Source organism: Microtus pennsylvanicus, chromosome 1 (assembly GCF_037038515.1).
Source record: "Microtus pennsylvanicus isolate mMicPen1 chromosome 1, mMicPen1.hap1, whole genome shotgun sequence".
NCBI lineage: Eukaryota > Metazoa > Chordata > Mammalia > Rodentia > Cricetidae > Microtus > Microtus pennsylvanicus.
This window is the reverse complement of record NC_134579.1, coordinates 136,283,142-136,303,781: the sequence shown is the minus strand read 5'-3', so window position 1 is coordinate 136,303,781 and position 20,640 is coordinate 136,283,142. Positions and strand designations below refer to the sequence as shown.

Here is a 20,640-nt window from a genome sequence, read left to right as displayed (position 1 = left end):
ACTAGACTGTTCTGAGGGCAGCAGTCCCTGGTGGCTCATCTGTGCTCCATGCCGGAGATATGGGACAGCAGTGAGGCCAGTGACAAGGTATTATGTTGGGCACCATGCAATGGCACAGGCATGGCAGAGGGGGCTGCCAAGGCTCCATTTCAGAGGAGGACCAGGAAGCACCAACCCCAAGTCACACAATGTGCCTGTGGCAGGTCTGGGCCACTCACTGCACCTCCAGCAGTCTTTCGTCCTGTCACTCCAGGATGCTTGTCTGTTTAGGACAATCTCCCTGCCACCCAGCCTCGAGGACTCCTTATTGAAGGTGCTGGAAGCACAGGCATGCACCATCATCTTTTTTTCTTTATAAATTTTTACCCTCAAAGTTAACTTGATAGTCATGCAAACATTAAGTCATTAAATCATTAAATGCAGATGTTTGCCCACAGCAACAGCTTCAAAACTGTGCACTTGTGTGCACGCACACACAGACACATAGACAGACACAGAGCTTCCTCCTCCCCACACACAAGTCAAGTGCAGGGATAGAAGTCTGCTCAAGAGGCCTTGGACCTAGTCTGGCTCAAACTGGACAGAACGTGAAATGACCTTAGGGTAACTGCAAAGTGTGAGGCTATTACGAAATTCCTGTAACAGACAAACCTGAGAGTTTCTGACTATGACTTTGTTGGAGAAGGATCACTTAGGATGGGGCTACAGATGGCAGCTGCTGCGGTGTTAACAGGCACCTGGGGTGGGTAGGAAGCAGTTCTAACGTCTGTGTGGACGGAACACAAAGATGTCCCTGTTGATGAAGGGGATGCCTGAGTTACGGTGACTCTGTAGGAGCACCGCCCTCCCCAACTACACTGGCAACAGCAGTGATCAGGACTCTAACAACACAGCGCCTGTGCTTCCAGGCTGCACACCGCTGACTTACTCAACCCCCAGCCACCCTGGATCACCCCCCAGCTCCAGATGTGAGGATTGGGATTGAGACCTTACCCCAAAGAGGAAGCCCTTCTAGAGGAGCCTGGGGAGGCACAGGTGGTGCAGCCACAGCTCGTGGGAAGTAAAATAACATAAGCTTTTCCATGTGATATTCACATCTTTAACACAAGCTCTTGCTGGCACTAAAGCTGGGTCAGCAGACAGTCCAAGTCCTAGCAGCCAGAACTGCAACTGGCAGTGGTGACCAGACATGGGTCCACAGAGCGGATGGAGGCTTCAGGTGACACAAGAACCCCAGGACACTGCAACTCTCTGTTCTAGGAGTGAGGACAGGGTGGGAGGCAGGCCCAGTGATGGGAAGAATGTTCTGGGCCTATGGAAGCCATATCCCCCACCCCAGCCTCCCGGAGACCTCTGCCAGGTATGGGGAAAGAAGACATGGGCAAGATAGGGGTAGGTCACAGAAATATGCATGTGCATGTATGTGAGTGTGTGTGTGTGCAGAGTACTGCCCAGTCCCCTGCATGGCCCAGGGTGAGGTGGCTGCCACACCACCAGGCACAGAAACCTCCTGCAGCCCTTTACTGCCATCTGTGAATGCGGGCAACAGTCCTGCTCCCTGGAGTGCAGTGCGCTGTGACCTAATCACCTGGTCGGATGCTTACAAAGGACAGGAATGCCCCAACGTCCTGAAAGGTAAGATAAGTGCCATTCTCCCCGCTCCAGGCCACCAGAGTGTGTGTCCATGAGCATAGACCTGGTGAGTCTTTCTGCTGATGAAATGGAACTAGCCAAGAACTCACCCAGGCCTGAAACCTCATGGGGGCAGAGTGAGGCTGACAGTGGGGGTAAGGGGAGGGCAGGACCAGTACCTAGAGGCCTTTCTCCAAGCTACCCTCCCCCAACCCAGGGCCATCAGAGCTCTGGAGCCTGCCTGTTGAGGAATGCAAGGAATGAAATCCCTCCTGGTGCAGCTATCTCTGGGTCCCTCCCCCTCCAGACACTTTCAGCCCTGGGGTCCAGCCTGCATCCTTTCCTGAGAAAGCCTAGGCCATCATCCAGTGACTCTGCTGCCCCACCTCCCACTACCAGCCCTCTTCTCAACTCCAGAAGCCCTTGTGCCCTCAGGACCCCCATCTACAGAGCCCAGTCCCAGCAGCCCCTCTGCCCCTCTGGGCCCTTATCCATGTGTACACTGGGCAGCTGGAACCAGCCGGGAGCTGCAGGGTTGATGCCCAGTTGGGCAGCCAGCACCTGCAAAGCCTTCCTAGCACCCTGACTTCAAGGCAGGAACCCCAGAATAAGTAAAGTGAGAACACGAAGCAGATACTAGCTGGAGAAGGGGACACTGGGACAGCGGCCCCTGCTGACGCAAGGAGATACAGGATATCCCCAAATGCTACTAAGCCTACCAGGGGCCTCCCGATTCCCTTCCACCACACTCTGGGGAGACCCCAGCAGAGTCTTCCACATTCCTCAGTCTGTTCCCTGATAATTAAACAGTAAGCTGATTAGTCAAGGAAAACCTTTAATTAGCCCCTGAAACCATTCAGGAAAATTACAGCCTCTCTGGGCACCCTCCCCATCCTCTGCAGGGACCGCGATGGTGCCACAGAAACAAGCAGGGAATGGGGAAGGTCTTCATCCTGCAAAGTGAAGCCTGGGGAGCCAGGTGTCTTATGAGAGTGAAGGGGAGAGACCTCTGCTCCATCATAAAGTGGCTGGAATAAGCCCATAGGAGGCAGACAAGACCCCTGGGGGAAAGCATGACATTGTTCTGAGGGCAGAGAGAAGACATAGACACTGTAAAGATGTTCTGTCCCTTTAAGAGACAAGCCACGCCCACTCCCTCCCCTGACCGCTGAGACAGGCAGATCATCCTTCCTACTTGCATGCAGCCTTTTCTGTCTCCCTCTCTAAGAGGCAGCTTCTGTCTTCCCTTCTCCTTCCCTCTCTCTCTGCTTTTCTCCCCTTCTCACTTTCCCCTCCACAGCCTACTAAATAAATATCCAACCTCACTCTGCATGGCATACCTATCCGTGTCTCTGTCTCTCACCCGCAATGTGGCTCCCTGCCTGGAACCAGCTGCCTTCAGAGACCTGCTGTGTGTTTTGTGGCATGCCCATCTGTCTGTCTCTCCTCATGGTCTTATGTACCTGGGACTGACTGCTCTCAGGACCCCATTTGCTGCCTGCCAGCCACATGGCCCACTCCTGCCGACACTTGGGGATACGCAGCACTTTTAATTAATCTATTACACATACCACATTCATGGATTGGGAGGCTGGGGGGTGGGCAGGCGAGATGGTTCAATGGGTACCGACCTAAGTCCAATCCCCAGAACCCACATAAAGATGGAAGAAAGTTAGTGTCACAATGATGTCCTCTGACCCCCACAAGCACACCACAGCACACTTGTGCACGCTAACTCAGAAATGAGAATTAAAACAGCAAACAGTCTGATGGCAGAGTGAGCAGGTGACTTGACTAGGCCTTTGGGTTTTAAAGACCATTGAGAAGCTGCCCTGCCTGATGACTGCCAGGGAGGAGACACCAGGATCGTCTTGGCACCAGGCTGTGGCTGCACCAAAGATCCCCACAGGTGCCAGGTTCATATTCTCATCTGGAAAGTGGGTCAGATGGGCGTGGTATCCCCAGGATTCCCCGGGAAGGCCTGGGTTACAGTACAGGAGCCCTGCATAGGGCACAGGGCCGTGGCATGCACCATCGACTAGTTTCCCTTATTAAAGACCTAAAGAGGACAGGTATCCTTATATGAACTTCCTCGGCTCAGAAACAGATGGGGTGTGTCAATGGGAGGAAGGGAGTATTGATGGACAGTCAAGCAGATCTATCTCACAGAGGGGAAGAAGTGGGGTACAAAGACGAGCCACTGGGAGATTCCATGTCAGCCTAACAGCAGCTAAGATGGTGCTGATTCACGAGCGGTTAATTGGTCAGGAAGAACAAACCCACCATGGCTAGCAAGGATGGGGTAGAGCCCATGGAGGGCATGATCCCAGGGGAAATGAGTGGGCTCCAGGGTGCTGTGTCTTCTGTCTATCTCCCCTGAGATGGGGCCAAGCATGTAGAGCCATCTTACGATGCCTGGTTCAGATAACTGTATTCTATACACTGTTCTAATTTTGACAATTAGTAACAAGCCTTTAAAAGGCAACAGAACTGGGGCTTTTAGAACTAGCTCAATGGAAAACAGTCGTGTTTGGTAAGCACGAGAACCCACGTCCTGGTTGCATATACCTATAGCCCCATGGGTGGAGACAGGAGGCTCTGGGAGCCTTCTGGCAGAAAAGGTAAGTTTTTAATCTGTGAGAGACCCTTTCTCAATGCAGGGACAGAGCTCAACAGAGGCAGACAACTGAGGTCCCACGCTGGTTTCTGCACAGAACATGAACATAAAAAGCAGCAGAGTTGGGCTGGAGGGCATGGCTATGGGATGGAGTTCTTACCTAGAATCCATCAGTGTGCTGGAAGTGTGGCTCAGAGGTGAATTTTCACCTCCCATGTACAAAGACCCTAGCTTTAATCCCTAGCAACACAAATACACATGCATACACATACACATGCAGTACGATCATAAATGCTGTATGTGGACACAGCATTTCAGTTGAATAACCTCTAAGTGGGCCCCTGTGGAGATTTGTGGGGAAAGAAAGGCAGGCTGTGGAGACCTGTGGGCAGCAGGGCGGGAGGGGTCCCTCAAGAGAGGAACAAAGCTGCCTTAATGCCTTAAGGTGGAGTCGCCAGCTCGGGGGTGAGTGTGGAGAAGTCTTCAGTGTCCTATTTCTTCCCCTGGCCAATCTGACTGCTAATAGTGGGGATAGACAAGAGGGCAAGCCTTGGTCCTGGCCACTTTATCCTGTGGGAGTGGTGAAACCGAACCGGGAATCTGGAAAACTGCACAATGGGGCTTTATCAGAGTTCCCAGGGCAGGGAGGGGCGGGGCATCCTCTCCTGAGAGGCCCCACCTGTCTATGTCCCTTTGGAGCTCCCAGCAGCCAGGAATGAAAACACCACCTTGGAAGTGGCCAAAGTGCTAGCCAGTTAGCAGCAGCTCTCCAGAGTCCAAACCCCAGCCCTGCTTACTGTGGCCAGCTGTCCTGCCTGGTCAGCCTTCCAGGCTCTTAATTTCCTGCCCTGCAAATGGAGATATGCAACACTTGCATTGACAGCAGGGGCCAGCAAGTTCAAGGACCGTAAGTTCAGGCCATACTCAGAATGGGGCCTGGTGGCTCACACCAGTAAACCCAGCAGTAGGGATGACAGGACAAGAAAACCACTAGTTCAAGGTCAGCCTGAGCTACACAGTGAGTTCCAGGTCAACCTTGGCTACAGTGTGAGACCGGAAACACGAAGACAGATTAAACAAGCAGAGAAACGCTGAGCATTCAGCCAATAGCTTTTGCTACTGCGTTCTGACTGTGGAACATGCACTGCTGTCCCCAAAACAACCCTTAGAGGAAGCAGCATCACCATTATGTCTTTGAAGATAAAGTCTATGAAACCCATGCTGGTCCTGAACTCAGTCCCCCTGCTTCCCTCCTGAATGCTGGGATCACAGGTACATGCCACCATACCCAGCCAAGAGGCATCACCATTATCCCCATTTCACAGATGCTGGTGGGCTCCAAGGCAGACAAAAGCCATGGCTTGTCTTGGGTCACACATCAGTGAGTAAGGGACAAAGCTGCCTTGAGAGCAGGGGGCCAGGAGGCAAGTCCCAGATCTATTACCAGCTTGCTAGAGGACTGTGCCCCAAGCCTCTTTTGGGAAAAGGGAAGCGATCAGGTACAGCAGCACCCAGAAAAGGACACTGAGGGGCCTCTCAACAACACACTCACTTAAAGGACTTAGAACAGTGAGGCCCTCCCTCGGACACAACCCAGGGATCCACAAAGTGCCAGACAAGATCCAGCTAGAAGCAGCAAGAGTGTCTTGAGATGCTGGCAGAGCTCCAGGTGCACAGCTCTGACCTCACACTCTGTTCTAGGAGCCCATACTAGCACAGCCATGTTCAGTTTCCAGCCCTGTCAGCAGCACAGACGGGGCAGGAGCATGCGAGTCATGGGACACTCAAGGATGTGCTCTGCTGTGATCAAGAGCTTTGGAGGCAAAGTGCAAAATGCAAGCCAGGTGTGACGGCACTCACTTGGGGCTGAGGCAGGAGGATTGAACGACACAAACATGGTGGTCTGCCCCATCTGAGTGAGAGCAAAGGCCATGCTTGCAGGAGCGGGAGAATGACTGACCCGGGAACAATGCGCTGCGCATCCTAGCCACTGCATCTCCGCATGTGGGTTCCAACGATGGCGTAGCGACTAGGTTAACAATGCACCTTCGTAAAAGGAAAATGCAGGAAGAGAAATGAGATCAGTGACAGATGGCTTCAGGGTTCTCGTGGCACATGTGCTGGGGGTGGTGGAGGAGGATATGGGGTGGGAGGGGGCTGAGCACTGCAGCTGTCTTCAGGTAAGGCTGGGGACAGAGCACCAGGAGAGACATCTGGAAAAGCCATCGAGTTAGAACTTAATGGAGGACTCAGCAGGCTCGGAGCCGAGGAGCACTTTGCAAAGGAGTCGGAACTGAAATCACCCCATTTCACCAGGAAGAGGCTATCTCTTCCCCAGAGGATCCCAGCGAGAGGGACTGGCCAAGAGATATGCCAGTATTGAATAATAGTTATGGAAGTCCCCACTGCCCCTTGGATTGCTGGCAAGAGCGGGACACCAGCAGCCCCAGGAGACAGGCTGCAATGAGCTGTGGCTTCTGTCATATCTGTCACTGTGTGCTCCCCTGGGATCTGGGGGAGTTCCCCTTCTGGCCTTCCTTAGCACACCCCCAAATCTTCCTGTGGGCCCAGGCGTCCAGCAGACAATAAGCTTAGGCCCCAGATGAGTGAGGGGGGCAGTTCATTTCCCTGGCCGTGACTTGGAAAGGGACAGCTTCCTACTGGCAGCATCTGTGGCCACCAGTCTGAGAGGGAGATGCAAAAAACAGCTGCTGGGGACACCCCTGACTGGCGTCTGGCCAGGAAGTCTACATTATAAGCCACAGGCCAAGAAAGGGTGCACGGTAATACAAAAGGAAGGGCGGAGTCATGGGGGTGCCAGCGGGGACACGAACTCAACATGTACCACTCCTCACATCCAACGGGTCCCCAGGGAGCCGGGTGAAGCCCATGGGGATAGAAATGGCCACTATACCATCAAAGCTACTCTCAGATCACTGGAGGATGACCAGTGATTCTGGAGCCCTGAACCAGGGTTCGAATCCTGCCCCTCTGTCCTGACACTTGCCTGCTAGGTACCTTAGATGTGCCTCCTATCTCTCTGGGTCTGTTTTCTCAGGTCTAAAGCTGCAGGATCCACTTTCTAGATTGTTGCAAAGATCATGTGAGTTAATAGGGGAAGAATTCACACAGGACCCTCCCTCCACCTCTCCCATAATCCATCCCTCTGATAACATCCTGGGCTACCTCATGCTTCTGGTCCTCTGAGGTTACAGGCACGCACTGTCAAGTCTGGTTTTATGTGACACTAGAATGGAACCCAGGGACTCACCATGCCAGGCAAGCACTCTATCAGCTGAGCCATATCCCCAGCCAGCCGAAGCACTGTCTGAACCACCCACTCAGACCCCTCTGATCTGGCTGTCACTATCAGGGGACAAATCTGCCAGGCTCTTGGGACCAATAACCATACAGGCAGAGTAACTAGGCTCATCCCCCTCCCAAGTCCAGGCCATTTCCCAAATGTCTAGCCTGGGAGGTATGCCTAAGGGGAGAGGGGCCAAAACTGTGGTCAATGTCATACATGCCCTAGAAAGTAACGGCCAAAGCCCCTGAAACCTGCCCTCTATCCTGAACATGAGACTGGAAGGGCATCGGGTACAAAAGTCCCACAGGCTGACTGCTCAGATGGTCTCCACTGCCTGGAGTAATGGAGAGCTGTCATTCCAGCCTGAGGAAAGCATTCTAGCCAGACCCACAATCGTCCCAGCAGAACAAGACAATCACTGTGCACTGCCGGGAAGCACATAGCACAACCCTCCAGGAAACCAATTTCCCAGCATCGGGGCCAAGTGTGATCTCCACCACGAGGTGTTAGGACAGGCACACTGCGGCCATAGCACACAAGGAAACATTCAAGACTATCCATTACAGCACAGTGACAGCTCCAGCAAGGAACTGACCACATGACCACCAAAATGTAAAAGGATGACTCCTAGGTGACCTATCATGAGACAAGCCGCCCACCCAAGGCCTTTACAGTGCAGAACGCAGTATGGGTGTTCAGATGGCACCGTATCTGTGCGCTGTGGCACCGTGGACGCGAGACACACAGGGGCTTCCAAAGGACTGTGGCCACCTCAGCCCAACCTAGGGAAGTCAGATGTGGCTCTGTGGGCTGATCAGGTGGTGCTGACTGGTCTAGGGAAAGAACTATCAACTATTAGCCTACCGTCTTCTCAGCAGTGAGGGTGGCTTTGCTGATCAAGTTCCCCAGAGAAGCTACGCTGGGAGAGGAGATATGCTGCGTAGATGGCTGTCCTGTGGCCTGTCAGGCATGGCTGGGTGACCCCTAACACTGAAAGCTCTGCTTTTCTCGCTAGCCTACCATGGAGCATAAGGAACAAAACTAGTCAAAATAAAAACACTCACTTAAGGCCCCAAACTGAGCTGGGCAGTGGTGGTGCACGCCTTTAATCCCATAACTCTGGCAGGCGGATCTCTGTGAGTTTAAGTCCAGCCTGGTCTACAAAGTGAGTTCAAGGACAGTTAGGGCTACAGGAAGAAACCCTGTCTCAAAAAACTTAGAAAAAAAAAAAAGAAAAAAAAAAACAAAAACAAAACAAAAAACCCAAACTGGTCAGAGACAAGACAGGGGCCTGAACCTGGGCCTCCAATGACACAGCCCCCCATCTCCCCTGCTACGGCAAGGCTGGAAGGTTGGGCAGCCTTGCAGATCTGGTGCCCACAGCGTGCCAGCTCCCTGACACTGCCGTAGCAGTTTGGGGTTGGCTGGCTGTGGGGAAAGTCTGGAGAGAGCGGTAAGACTATGGTATGGCTTCTACAATGTGCCATGCTACCTGGTGCAGACTGTATGCCAAGTGTCAGGCCAAGCCCTCCACACCCAGCACTCATTAGGCCCACTCTGCAGAGAAAACTGGGGTATTTCTAAGTGGCCCTTCTCAGGCTGAACTTCTGGGTCTGCCCCCCCATACACACTAGCCCAGGAGGGCTTATGCACATATTGCTCTTTCTGACCTTGTGTCCCTTCCTGTCCCTCTTACTCACCCTGCAGAGCTTCCTCAGGGACTTTCCAAGGACAGGAACCTCAGAACAGACCCAGACTGTTGGCACTCTCCCTGTCTTACTTCTTTCACAGAGCTGAGGCTCAGTGTCCCTTGCTGAGCTCTGATCCCAGCCTGCTCCCACAGAGAGACTGAGCAGGCCCTGTGGGTAAAGGCTGTGTGGCTCTTGTCCTCCTGCTGATGGTCCCAGAAGCCAGCACAGTGCCTAACAGCCCCCCAGGGTACTTGGCAGCCAGCTGGTGCTGCGGGAGCACTCGGAACCAGCAGGAATGCTCATGCCCTCAGGAACCAGGAAGAGGCAGAATGGGCTCTCTCACCAAGGGAGAAAGAAAGTAAGGCCAAGAGCTGCCCAGAGCTGGCCAAGTGTGGTGACCAAAGTAGAAAGATGGCTGGCTAGGACAAGAGGTCAGAGCCCAGGAGGAGGACCAAGCCCCAAACTGAAGAGTTTGGGAGCCATGGAACAGCAGCAGTTTAAACGATGGGATCCATTTAAGACCATAGGGCAAGCAAGGCCGGTTAAGAGGGAACTCCTAAGGTCACACCCACCCAACCAGAAGCTCACTGGACTCTGGGCCACCCACCAACATGCCACTCCCATAGGCCCTGTGGAACCTCCCCTCCCAGGTCACACCCTCCCAAGGAGGCTAAGCAGACACTCTGTTCCCATCCAGGGAGTGGCTTGGCTGTCTGCTTCCAGGAACAGACCTCCTAGGAAGTGGACGGTGTGGAGCTTTGGTCAGCTTCTACCCCGTAGCAAAGCTTTCCTGGCGTTAGTTTTCCTGTCGGGGAAATAGGGGTATCCTTTAATACTCAACTCCCCACCTCACGAGAGAAGGGATGAAAGAAGCCCAGGCGTACCCAGTGCGCTCTCGCGTTAAACATTAACCGGCACCAAGACTCTTTCTTTGAAAGGCAGCAGGCCACGGCAGCACCCGGGGCCGCCGCTCCGGAGCTGGAATCCAGCTGCTCACCTTACTCATTAGCTGACCTGGGGCAAATCACTTAGCGTCTTAATAACAGCTTCGGCCCCAGCGATGCTGTAGTGACGGCTAAATGAGTACTTACGCAGAGCGGTCGCGCCGAGAGGGGAGCCTAGCCCGTCATCAGCGTGCTCCCAGTGTGTGGCCTTCATTATTTGTGGGAGGGGGCTCCCTTTCTACTTCCACCCAGGATGCGCTTTTGAAGGCTGTTGGATGTCCCGGCCCCCTCCCCGCTGAACGCGCCCCGCTTGGGTGGGTTTTTAGCTTCTGACCCTAGCCATCAGATGTTTATCTCTGTACGCTCTACCTACGCCCTGTCTCATACACCCCAAACCTAAAACTCATTTACCTACTCCGCGGGTTGAGACTTTTAAATCGCCAACCAGGCCATCGCCCCTTTCTGTGACCTCTGGTCCTTACAGTCACGCCCTCTTCTTAAATTACTTTGAGTGCCCCCTTTTATGAGACCTGTTCCGAACCCCTCCTACGCGCCCCCACTTAGCGTTTCAAACTTTGCACAAATTTCCAAACACGGCCACGCCCCCTCCGCCAGTCGAGCCTCCGACCGCGGCAGCCCCCTCCCCCTCCCTCGCTGCCTGCGACCCTTTTCCAAGCGACCCTTCCTCCGAGAGTGAACTTTGACCCCTCCGGCCCCGCCCCCCAAGCCGCTCTCGCACAGCGCGTGCCCGGACCACCCCCCCCACCCCCGGACCCCTAACCACAAGCTTCCTGCACGGTAACCCCCTAACCTACCGGCTTGGCGCCGCGGTCGCTCGCGGCCTAGCTACCCGGTCCGAAACTCTGCGCTCGCGCACCACCTTCAGCTGTCTCGCGCCGCCGCCGCCGCGGCTACTGCCGCCGCCATGTTGAAACCCCAACGAACATCCGGGGCCTCCCCTGCTCCTCGCCGCCCACTAGTCCCCATAGCAACGGAGCTGACCGGGTGGTGGGCGGGGCCTTTGGGGGCGGGGCTATGCGGCAGGCAGGGCTCCCTGCAGCCGCTGATTGGTGAGAATTGTCCAATCGGAGCCCGTAGGAAAAGAATGCGGAGCCGAGATTGGAAAATTTGGAAAAATTGTGGGGACGCTAAATCCCCGCCCACTCTGGTTCTTAAAGGGGAAATGACAGCTTTCTTGTCACAGAGATTCCTACCGGCTCCCAAAGAAGTAAAGACAGTGGAAGGCAGTAACATAATGGCCAGAAACAGTTCTTACGCACCTTGTTTACCTGTGTTAGCACGCGACTAGTTCTGGAATAAGTTGGATATCACAACTCTGTTGATTTAATTTCTATTTTACTGGTAAAGAAGCAGTCTTAAAGGATGGTACTTGGTTAATGACTTCAGGAAGCACGTAGTAAGTTTTGAAAGCAGTGCCGGCAGAACCTGGTAATCTGACACTACTTGATCTTTTTAAATTTTTCTTTTTAAAAATAATCTTTTGTTATTTTACATACCAATCCCAGTTCCCCCTTCCTCCTGACCTTACATGATCTTAATCTTTTAAATAAGTTTGGGTTTGTTTGTTTGTTTTGTTTTGTTTTTGTTTTGATAATTTGTCTCAAATGTGTGAGATGCCTTAGTGGGTAAAATATGCTTGCTGCCAAGACTAGAGTTCAATCTCCTGGACCCACCAGTTCCTCTCTGACCGCCACAAGTGAGCCATAGACATAAATTAAATGAAGAAATGTAATTAAAAAATTTAAATTTAAAAAGTATAAAAAACACTGGGAAGCTGGGCGGTGGTGGTGCACGCCTTTAATCCCAGCACTCGGGAGGCAGAGGCAGGCGGATCTCTGTGAGTTCGAGGCCAGCCTGGTCCACAAGAGCTAGTTCCAGGACAGGAACCAAAAGCTACGGAGAAACCCTGTCTCGAAAATACAAAGAAAAAAAACAAAAAACAAAAAAACACTGGGAAGCTGGGCGATGGTGGCGTACGCCTTTAATCCCAGCACTTGGGAGGCACAGGCAGGTGGATCTCTGTTAGTTCGAGACTAGCCTGGTCTATAAGAGCTAGTTCCAGGACAGGTACCAAAAACTACAGAGAAACCCTGTCTCAAAAAGCCAAAAAAAGAAAAAAAGAAAAAAACACTGGGAAAAAGAAACCCATAACCAAATACACCCTTTTGTCTGTGGTCTTACTGAAAAATAGAGATGCTTTCTCACCTGGAGGTTTTTGAGGGTCTTGTTTGTCTATTTGGGTACTAGGCATTGAACCTAGGCCTGTATAGTGAGAGGCAAGCCATAGTAGGTAAGCCGCCAGCCCTAGGAGTTCTGGGCAAGAGCTGGGCTGAGCTACTTGGGAGTCTGATATCAGGCCTGGCTGTCTCTGGTTCTTGTATTGGCTTTTCCCTCTGTCTGGAAGAGTCTCTTCTTGAAGGCATCCTCCTGCCTCCGACTCACCGCTCCATCAGGTTGTCTCCCCCACCTTCGTAAGCTTCCACTTATTTTCCTTGGCTGGCTCTGGTTTTGTTTGGCTGGCCAGCTTTAGCTTCATAAGACAGGTCTTTCGTCTGTGACCCAGGCTGACCTTGAACTCCTCTTTGCTAACCTCCTGGCTGTATTCCCAGTGCCTTGATTTTATTGGCGCGTGAGTACTCAGTACTATTTGCTGAAGGGGTGGTTGAATAAGGGGTAATTCTCCCCTCTAAAGATTCAGCGGGTGCTTATTGCCTGCTCTCTGCTCGGGCACACAGACGCAGAGCAGGCATTTGGTGTGTGTCTGTGGAAACTATGGTTGACAGGCTGCTGATGAGGGATTCTCTATTGACCGCTTTTCCTCTCCCTCTCTCTCCATCGTATTTCAGGTTGAACCCAGGGTCTCTGATGCACTTAAGGAGTGCTCTACCACCAGAATGGCAGGCATTCTACCATGCCTGGAAGGATGAACAGAATATTATATCTTTTTAAATTTTATTAATTTTTTTATTTTAGCTCGGCATGATGGAGCACACCTTTAATCTCAGCACTCAGGAAGCAGAGGTTGGTGGATCTCAGTGAGGGAGGCCAGCCTGGTCTATAAAGCGAGTTCCAGGACAGTCAGGGCTACACAGAGAAACCCTGTCTCAAAAATATATATATATATATTTTTTACTACTTCCTCAGTGTGTGCACATGTGGTGTGTGTGCACATGTGGTGTGTGCACATGTGGTGTGTGTGCACATGTGGTGTGTGTGCACATGCGGTGTGTGCACATGCGGTGTGTGCACATGTGGTGTGTGCACATGTGGTGTGTGCACATGTGGTGTGTGCACATGTGGTGTGAGTGTGCACATGTCTCGTGTGCACATGCGGTGTGTGCACATGTGGTGTGTGCACATGTGGTGTGTGTGCACATGCGGTGTGTGCACATGTGGTGTGTGCACATGTGGTGTGTGTGCACATGTGGTGTGTGTGCACATGTGGCGTGTGTGTGCACATGCGGTGTGTGCACATGTGGTGTGTGCACATGTGGTGTGTGTGCACATGTGGTGTGTGTGCACATGTGGTGTGTGCACATGTGGTGTGTGCACATGTGGTGTGTGTGCACATGTGGTGTGTGTGCACATGTGGTGTGTTTGTACACATGTGTTGTGAGTGTGCACATGTGGTGTGTGCACATGTGGTGTGCATGCGCACATGTGGTGTGTGTGCACATGTGTATGTGTGCACATGTGGCGTGTGCACATGCGATGTGTGCACATGTGGTGTGTGTGCACATGTGGTGTGTGTGCACATGCGATGTGTGCACATGTGGTGTGTGTGTGCACATGTGGTGTGTGCTCATGTGGTATGTGCACATGCGATGTGTGCACATGTGGTGTGTGTGTGCACATGCGATGTGTGCACATGTGGTGTGAGTGTGCACATGTGGTGTGTGCACATGTGGTGTGCGTGTGCACATGTGGTGTGTGTGCACATGTGGTGTGTGTGCACATGCGATGTGTGCACATGTGGTGTGAGTGTGCACATGTCGTGTGCGTGTGCACATGTGTGTGTGCACATGTGGTGTGTGTGCACATGTGGTGTGTGTGCACATGTGTGTGTGCACATGTGTTGTGTGTGTGCACATGTGTTGTGAGTGTGCACATGTGGTGTGTGCACATGTGGTGTGTGCTCATGTGGCGTATGCACATGTGGTGTGTGTGCACATGTGTGTGCACATGTGGCATGTGCACATGTCTCGTGTGCACATGTGGCGTGTGTGTGCACATGTCTCGTGTGCACATGTGGCGTATGTGTGCACATGTGGCGTGTGCACATGTGGTGTGTACTCATGTGGCGTGTGTGTGCACATGTGGCGTGTGTGTGCACATGTGGCATGTGCGCATGTGGCGTGTGCTCATGTGGTGTGGCACGCATGTGCATGCAGTGTCCTCAGAGTCCTGAAGAGGACCCAGAAATACCTTTAAAACAAGGCATATATATCAGCAGTGACACTCCCTGTCAATATCTTAAAGAAGTTTCATTTTAGGGTTGCCTATCAATGAACTTTAATTTTCTTAAGCATATTTTCTTGTTGAGCTTCCATGCTGTGGTAAATATTTCGCTCTTATAAACCATCATCCGCACCACCAAGTAGTGTTACAAGCCTTTAATTTTTTTTCTCCTTTTTGGTTTTGTCTATGCTGGGATTAAAGGCATGTTCCACCAACCCTGCTATCCCAGGCATTATTGTACACCGGGAGTTTTATGCTGAAATGGAATTGCTGGTCTCTAGATCACTCATTGGCTGCTCTCTGTTGCCTCCCCATGGTCGGGGTGCACATTGCAAGATCGTAAAACGAATTTACGCTCCATCCGCATTCAAAAAGTATCCTCTACAAGGGTCCCTCCCCCCCCTCCTTTTTGTTGTTTTTTTCTCCTTTTCACGTTTGTTCGTTTCACCTGTGTATGAGTGTGAAGCAGAGCAAAGAGGATGTTCCCACCTTCCACCATGTGAATCCTGGGGTCGAATTCAGTCCGTCGGACTTGGTGGTAAACTATCTTGCCCACTGAGCTGCCTCCGCAGCCCTTTCGGGATTTTAACTGAGCTCTAACATCATAGGCCACGTTCTTAAACACTGCTCACACTGGCTCCGTAAATATATCCACCAAGCCCTCTCTGTGAGCCAATCATGTTGAACATTGGTAACGCCAACGTTGACAGAGCGTGCTATGCAGCAGTCCCAGTACTAAGCATGTAACAAACACTCCTTAAATTTTGCGGTGGGGCTCTCCCAGGAAGATGTAAAATTAACGTCTGTTTCCACGCAGGGATGGTCCGTGCCAACAGCACACAAGTTTATTAGGGTTATTTATGGGGCAGTAGAGAGCTACAAATGACTGCACATCCCCTTCCAACTCATCCGATTTCCTATCCCTAGGGTTACCCCAAAATGGCACAAATCAGGGCTTAGATCGCCACCTAGTGTTATAAAAGCCAATTACAGGCCCGGGTGTTTGTTTTGTGATTATTTCTTGATCCTTAGGGGATGATGCTGCTGTAGGTGTCAGCAAACGCTGTTTGAGCCTGGGAAAGGGTCACTTGTCTTGCTGCAGTCTGGTATGGAGACCAGCTAACAGGTGTTTGCAAGACGATTGTTCTAGATAAGATCGGGAGGGCTGGTGTCACTGAAATCCTCACAAAAATCTATATGCACTATTGGTTATTTCCATTCAAAAGCTGCGCAAAAGAGGCGCAGAGAAGGTAAGTAGCTTCTCCAAAATCACACAAGCAGGCTGACTTGCGGGTCTGGACTTCTGACCACTTTTTTTCCTGAGAAAAATAGCACGAATAAGATTTAAAAACCCAAAATAAAATGATGAAGACTAGAAAATATTTTTTTTTTGTTTTTTTTGTTTTTCGAGACAGGGTTTCTCTGTAGCTTTGGAGCCTGTCCTGGAACTATCTCTTGTAGACCAGGCTGGTCTCGAACTCACAATAGAAAATATTTTATGTGGCATAAAATACTCCCATGTGGCGATAAAAAGATCATATAGGGCTGAAGAAACAGGCTATCTGGAGAGCCCCTGCCTAGAATCCCCCAATGAGGGGCTGGGGGTGTGACTCAGTGGTGGAGCCCCTGCCTAGAATCCCCCAATGAGGGGCTGGGGGTGTGACTCAGTGGTGGAGCCCCTGCCTAGAATCCCCCAGGGAGGGAGTGGCTGGCACTCTGGCTGACCTGCGGAGTGCGGCGTGGGTGGATTGCAAATGAGCTGGCTTGATTGAAAGAAGCCATCTACAAAAGGCCAGTACTGCCCAGCTCCACTCCCGGTGTTGCAGGAAAGGCAGAGCTAACATACAGTGGCAAAAGTAGATTACTTGATGCCAGAGACTGGTGGGGGCTGGGGCTGTTTGCTGCAGGGAACCCCGGGAGACAGAAATGTTCTCTCTCAAGCCGGGGTGTAGGGCCACTCCCCTCTAATCTCAGCACTAAGGAAATGGAGGCAGGAGGATCAAATGTTCAAGTCCACCCTCAGCTGTATAGTGGATTTTGAGGCCAGCTTGAGCTACATGAGAAACAGAACCATGAATCTCACATAGCCTCAACCTAGAACGCATGATCCTCCTGCCTCCGCATTGCAGCCATGAGTCATGCACCAGGCTTCCTTTTTCTATTTCTAGCCATCAGTCGATAGGAAGGGCACCATCCTTCTGCCCAGTCTATCCATCCATGCCAGCTGGGTACGCCGGCCACTTAGGTGCAATGTTGGTTATCAGACCACCTCCTGGAGTGTGAAGTGCGGGTGATCATCTACCAATGCCCTTGCGCCTTCTCTCATTATGTCACAACCTCACAGGAAAGGAAGAAGGCCAAGAGAGGAAGGGAGGGGCTTGCGAAGTCTATGCTGCTGAACACTGCTATATGTGTATGACAGATGGGTGTTCATCAGCTCCAGCTCATTGATTTTGAGGGAGGAGATGCAAATGCTGTTTCTGGCTAAGAGTGGCCCGCTTGGGGCTAGAGAGATGGCCCGGCGGTTATGAAGGCATACTGTTCTTACAGAGGACCCCAGTTTGGTTCCCAGCACCTCTGTCTATGCAGCTCACAATGACTCCTGCTTCAGGGAATCTTGATGCCCTGTTCTGACCTCCTCACCTGCTCACACACTCAGCATTCACTCACACAGACAAACATAAAAATAAAATATATAAAAGTGGTGTGTGGGGCCAGGGGGAGAGGTGGAGGGCGGGCCCTGCAGTGCTGGTTCCATGGCCAACAGCTTCCAGCACTTACACACATAGCCACATTCATGGGCACATCTTTTTTACACAAATTCTTTTTAATATTACTACGGAGATAGAACTAGGCATGGTTCACTGCTGCTTTAAATGTGACCAATCTAGCTGGGCAGTAATAACACATGCCTTTAATCCCAGTACTCAGGGAACAGAGGCAGGCAGATCTCTGTGAGTTCAAGGCCAGCCTGGTTTACAAGAGCTAGTTCCAGGACAGGCTTCAAAGCTACACAGAAAAACCTTGTCTCAAAATAAATAAATAAATAAATAAATAATCAACAGAATCAATTTAATCCCCATCTAAATGCCCGTGACATTCTCCAGAAATAAAGAAAAAAATGATAATCAAAAATTAAAAAGATGGCTCAGTGGTTAAGAGCACTGGTTGCTCTTCCAGAGGAACTGGGATTAATTCCCAGTGCCCCCTTTGGCAGCTCACAACTGGTTCTAGTTCTTGAAGATTAGATCTGTGTGCATGCAGTGCACAGACACGCACACACAAGCAAAACACTCATAGGCAGAAAATAAAAATAAATCTTTTGAACGAAGCTCCCAAACCACCAAACAATGAAACCAAAAAACAAATGTACTATCATATGAGATTTTAATCATAAAAGAAAGCTGGGCGCGAGGCTCCTGTGGGAACTCTTTTATCTTTCCAGTTTGCCTGGAAAACCATCCCCCAAGAAAAAGCGTATTTCTAAAAGTGAAAAGACAGCACAATAGAGACGATGACGCGGCCATGCTCATGTCAGCGGGCTGGGAAAACAGGTCAGAAACCCTCCTGGGACTCGAGAGAACATCTCTGTGCTCGGCGAGTCCTGCCCAAGCGCCTGAGTTTCCCATGCAGTGGCCTCGTGCGTGTGGGCCTCCCTCTCACCAGGCTGTGGCTCTCATGGCTGGCCTTTCTGTGAGTCACCTGAAGCAGAGGCCTGGCGATTGTGTGTGAGATTCTGGAGGGATATGCTGGGCTGGATGAAGAAGCTTCTTTTCTAGTTTCCTTCTTCCTGTGCTCTAGAGTTGGCCCTGGGTGGTAGCTAACTATGGACGGGTGACCTGGGCTGGGGAGGGGGACTGGGCTCCAGAATCCAAGAAATCCTTGAGATTCCCAGAGGTCAGATTTTGAAGATGACAAAGAACAGTTTAAAAAATGTGTATCTACATGGTAAATGTTAAGACCTGTGTATCCTGGGAGGGGTGTGGCAGTGTGGCGGTGTGGCCCATCACACCAGTACTTAATTAGGGTCAGCCTGGGCTATATAGTGAGACTCTGTGCCAGCAAACTGAAACGTAAAACAAAATCAAGGCCTGCGGTGGTGGTGGTGGAGGCAGCGGAGATGCACACTTTTAATCCCAGCTCTTGGGAAGCAGAGGGAGGCGGATCTCTGTGAGTTCGAGGCCAGCCTGGTCTACAGAGAGAGTTCCAGGACAGCCGGGGCTACACAGAGAAACCCTGCCTCAAAAACAAACAAACAAAAAAAAATTAAAAGGGCAGCTAGGGGACTGGAGTTGGCTCAGCGGCTGAGCGCACTGGCTGCTCTTGCAGAGGACCTAGGTTTGGTTCCCAGCACCCATGTGGTGACTGACAATCAGCTGTAACTCCAGTCTCAGGAGAGTCCGATGGGGTGGCCTCAATGGTCACCAAAAATGTACATGGTGCCTAGATACATATGTAAGGAAAACACTCACACACATAAGATAAAAATAAATAAAAACAACCAAAAAAAAGGCAGCCAGGAATAAAGGTGCTTCCCTGTAACTCCAGCTCAGAGAGGCCGAGACAAGATCACCAGATCAAGGTCAGTCTGTGGAGAAGGAAATATGTCACTTGCCATGACAAAGAATGGAAACCAGAGTGTGTGTCAGCGGCTGGATACGGAGGAAGAAATAGGATTTGGAGTTGAAGGAAAGTGAGATAGGAAGGGAGGGGAGAAGAGGGAGGGGAGGAGAAAACACAGGGTGATGATGAGCTTTCTGTGCCACGCAAGCTCTCCCCACAGGCTCTCCTCCCCCACATATAGATGGAGAAGAGAGGGTCACAAAGGCCCTGTGACCTGCAGCCATCACACAGGAAGTGGCAAAGCTGGGCTTGGGCCCCTGGTGCTGCCTGGCTGTGGGCCTTTGTCTTCTGTGGACTCTTCCTGCAAGGCATGTCCACCGCTTGGCCCAGAACATGCCCATTCTGTGGGACCTTCAGTTTCAGGCCACAGTGGCATCCTGGGGTACCCCCACAGCCTGAGCTGGTCCTTCATGACACACCTTCACTGCTCAGCATTCTCTCCTTATATATCATTCGGGCTGGGCGACCTGGATCCTCTGCCTGATTCATTGCTGTCCCCGACATGGCCAGGTCAGAGCTTGGCATGTGATATCCTTATAGGCCTGTGTTGTGCTGGGCCACACTGGACCCTGTCCTCCTTATCATGGACAGTCCAATAGGAGGCTGAGAGACACCCATCCCAGGACGGCAGTGGCCTGAAATGGGCCGCGTTGGGCACAGGGGACACCCAGGACTCCAATCTAACCCGGAAGGATTAGATGGAAGTGATAGAGTCCAGTGTCACCATCACAGAGTCCCGAGCCAGGAGACAATGACTGATGATGGAGGCCGACAGTGAAGGCATTGGGGACTGAAGCAATTATGGAGCCCAGAGATCTGGCCTCAAGGGGGACTGGTCAGAGAAGGCTATGAGGAGGGGACAATAGGAAGGAAGCCTAAAATGGAAGAGTCAACCTTGAGTCAGGCACAGTGGTGCACACCTAGAATTCCAGCAGTTGGGAGGTGGAGGCCAGAGGATTAGAAGTTCAAGGACATCCTTAGACACGCTCAGACACTTAGGAAGTTGAGGACCAGCCTGGACTACGCGGAGGACCTGTCTAAAAGCACCCTGGGGAGGAGACACTTCAGAGAGTGAACTCAGAAAGCCTAGACAGTGAGCGCATCAGCTTTGCGTAGGGAAAGTGCTTGACATGTTTCATGAGCCTTCAAGTGGGTGTCAGGCCACTGAGGCCAAGGTCCACGAGCCTTCAAGTGGGTGTCAGGCCACTGAGGCCAAGGTCCACGAGCCTTCAAGTGGGTGACAGGCCACTGAGGCCAAGGTCCAGGAGCCTTCAACTGGGTGTCAGGCCACTGAGGCTAAGGTCCACAGGCCTCCAACAGGGGGCAGGCCACTGAGTCTAAGATCCA

At 51.7% G+C, this 20,640-nt stretch overlaps 1 protein-coding gene across 3 annotated transcripts in view; it reads right to left on the bottom strand.

Moving 5' to 3' along the window:
• The window catches only part of Pak4 (p21 (RAC1) activated kinase 4), a 38,488-nt gene extending 27,335 nt beyond the window's left edge, over positions 1–11,153 (bottom strand). For 2 of the 3 annotated variants that reach the window (XM_075987042.1, XM_075987060.1), the window contains exon 1: positions 11,007–11,153. The gene's annotated coding sequence lies outside the window, so the exon portion shown is untranslated. Of the gene's footprint in view, positions 1–6,209; positions 6,258–11,006 lie in introns of those variants that run through there. The other variant, XM_075987051.1, reaches the window with a different exon arrangement.
• Positions 11,154–20,640: the final 9,487 nt, after the last annotated feature.